Raw genomic sequence first — 3,494 nt, forward strand, 5'->3', positions numbered from 1 at the left:
ACCCATCCCCAGGCAGAGCTCGACGGATTTCAGCTGCTCACTCACACACAAAGCAACTCTTCTTCCTCACCTTTCCAGATCTCTCTTCCTAAAGTCTGTATCCACCCATAGAATGGTTTGGGTTGGACAGGACCTTCCTCTTCCTCACCCCTCCAACCTGCCCTTCCTAAACAGTCTGTATCCACCCATAGAATGGTTTGGGTTGGAAGGGACCTTAAAGACCATCTCATCCCAACCTCTGCCATGGGCAGGGACACCTTCCACTAACCCTGGTTGCTCAGAACACCCAATTCTGTGAGCTTTCCCACCATGTCCCTGTGATTCCAAGCTTTCATGTGGTTTGGACATGGATTTGACCACAGGCAACACAAGGAGTTACGGACCAGATGGATTTGTTCAGTCAGGAAAATAGGCAGAGAAGAGAGGGCTCAAGGGGTCTAACAGTATCTGCCATGGAAAAGGGCCAAAGAGAAGGCTGAGCTGGAATTCTTCCTCATCCACAGGCTCCGGATGAACTTCCTTTTACATCACGTTCCGCAGGAGAAGGGATTTGTGGTTCTGATGCGTCAACACACCCATCCCAGTACACCCTAGGGGAATGCACTGGCAGAACTGGGCCTGGCGCTGCCACCTCCTGACGAGAGAGGGAAAATGCAAATCCCTCTTCCCAGCCCATTTCCCTAGGAAGGGAGGAGGAATTTTGAGGATTATTTGGGTAGTTTTTAATTTTCACTGCTTCCAAAATTCAGGTTTCATAACCATTTGGTTCCAAACAACTTCAGGATGAGAAAATTCCATGTGTAAATAAACTAAGGAGAAGAATTCAGTTTATCTCAACAGCCTTGAACAAACCATGGGTTGAATTCCAAGGTGTGGGTAGCTACACTTCACCCTTACAAAGAGCCTGAGTACTTCAAAGTGGTCATATAAAGGTGCCACCACTTCTCAAGTATTGAGTGCTCCTATTTTTTGGTCATCTTTGCTTTAAAACTTTGGAATATGATACTGTTTGTGTCCTGTTCCTGGAACAAGCAGGTTTAACTGGTTGCTCAGCGAGGGGTCCTGGTGTGAAACTCCAACTCTCAGGTGAGAATGGGTGGCTGCACCCCAGCAATTTTAGTCATGAGAGACAGAACCTGAGCCAGGAGCGCGTGGAGCTGAGGGAAAACACATGACATTTCTGTGGATGATGCAAGTGTGACAAGAATCTGTGTGAAATAACAATACACCCAGTCCTTGCTTGTGTTAATTGGAGTGGAGCAGGAGAGCAAAGTGCTACTCACACCTCTTCCCCCAAGGGTTTGGTGATCCTCACACCTCTTCCCCCAAGGGTTTGATGCTCCTCACACCTCTTACCTCAAGGATTTGATGCTCCTCACACCTCTTTCCCCATGGGTTTGATGCTCGATGTGTTACATTTCAGTGGTGTTACCTTAACTCCTTCTACACAGAAGACAAGAGTTATTGGTGGCAGCTCAGGTAGCCAAGTGTCCCTGTGTCACAGGAAAAGTCAGATCACCAAACCCAAGGAGAACAAAGTCTTTGCAGCCCCCTCCCATCTCTGCTGCTGCCCAGGTCAGCATTGCAGCCTGGAGGTGCATCTTCTCCCTTGCTCTTCATGGCCTCTCATGTGGACCTTCTTGTTTGTGTTAATTGGAGTGGAGTAAGAAAGCAAAGTGCTACTCACACCTCTTCCCCCAAGGGTTTGATGCTCCTCACATCTCTTCCCCCATGGGTTTGATGCTCCTCACATCTCTTTCCCCATGGGTTTGATGCTCTATGTGTTACATTTCAGTGGTGTTACCTAAACTCCTTCTGCACAAAGGACAAGTGTTACTGGTGGTGGCTCAGGTGGCCAAATGTCCCTGTGTCACAGGAAGGGTGAGATCACCAAACCCAAGGAGACCAAGGTACATTGTGCAATGTTTTATATCTCTTTTTTTTGGGAGATGATGAGCAGGAAGATTGGAACATGTTCCCACAGCCATGCAAAGCTCCTCCTATCTTTCCAGACCTTTTACCATCTTTGCAGTCTCCTTCCATCTCTGCTGCTGCCCAGGTCAGCACTGCAGCTTGGAGATGGTATCTTCCCCCTTGCTCCTCATGGCCTCTCTTGTGGACCTCAAAGCCCTGAAGTGGGAAGCACAGGAACCAGGAGGGAAGTGAGTGGTGAGGGTTAGCTCTGGCAGGAAGGTGGAGCTCTTGGTTCAGTCATTTTTTGTCTTCCTTTAGCACAACTCAAATTTTCACTTGCAAACTATCTCCCTACACAACTTTCTTGACTCCTCCACATCAAAACTAGCAGATGAAACAGCTTTCTGGAGATTCCTCTCCCATCCCAGAGCTATTTCTTCCTCCCAAACCTGTGTTTGCAGGGCTAGAGGGGAGACATGTCCAGAGAGATAGCAAAGGGCAGGAATTAACCCATCTACTGTGCCCTCATGAGCCTCCACCAGGAGTATTGCAGCCAGGTCTGGAGTCATCAGCACAGGAATGATGTGGACCTGGTAAAATGGGTGCAGAGGAGGCCACAAAGATGATCTAAGGGCTGGAGCACCTCTGCCATGAAGACAGGCTGGGTGAGCTGGTGGTGTCCAGCCTGGAGAAGAGAAGGCTCCAGGGAGAGCTCAGAGCCCCTTCCAGTGCCTAAAGGGACTCCAAGAGAGCTGCAGAGGGACTTGGGACAAGGGATGGAGGAACAGGACACAGGGAATGGTTTCCCACTGCCAGAGGTCAGGGTTGGATGGGATATTGGGAAGGAATTCTTCCCTGTGAGGGTGCTGAGGCACTGGCACAGGTTGCCCAGAGCAGCTGTGGCTGCTCCATCCCTGGGAGTGTTCCAGGCCAGGTTGGATGGGGCTTGGAGCCACCTGGGCTGGTGGGAGGTGTCCCTGTCTATGGCACGGTGGGGATTGGAATGGGATGATTAAGGTTCCTTCCAATTCAAACCATTCTAGGATTCTATGATGGGAGGCAGGAATTGTCCCACTTCAGCCCCATTTGCTATCACATGGTGCCTTATCCCCTGAGCTGATCAGCACAACCTTGGGATGCCAACGAGAAACACCTGCAGAGCCAACTGAAACTGAAACACCAACAAGAGTGTCAGTTTCCAAGAATACTTTCAGGCATTTGGTGTTACAACATCTCTTAACAAGGTTCACCTGGAAGTATGGACCAACTAGACAGTAGAAGTTCTGTTACCTCCAGGACAAATGATTAATGATTAATATTTGTAGATTGGGAGATATGACATCATTTCCATAAACTTTAACACCTGAAAGTGGGAGAGCCCATCCTGGGCCTGTGCAGAGACAGACAGCTCCCCATGGAGCAGCAGGAGCAGGGACATGGGCAGCAATGTGAGAAGGAATGATGGGAATGTCAGGCAGGAGGTGTGCAATGTCCTCCAGTCCCCAAAATACTCCCTGTCCTTCCTCCCCAAACCCACTTGCAGGCCAGGCTGCAAAACAGGGATTGCAAGGAGGGAGGTA

This window comes from Acanthisitta chloris, unplaced genomic scaffold (assembly GCF_000695815.1).
Source record: "Acanthisitta chloris isolate BGI_N310 unplaced genomic scaffold, ASM69581v1 scaffold33581, whole genome shotgun sequence".
In the NCBI taxonomy this organism is placed as follows: Eukaryota; Metazoa; Chordata; class Aves; order Passeriformes; family Acanthisittidae; genus Acanthisitta; species Acanthisitta chloris.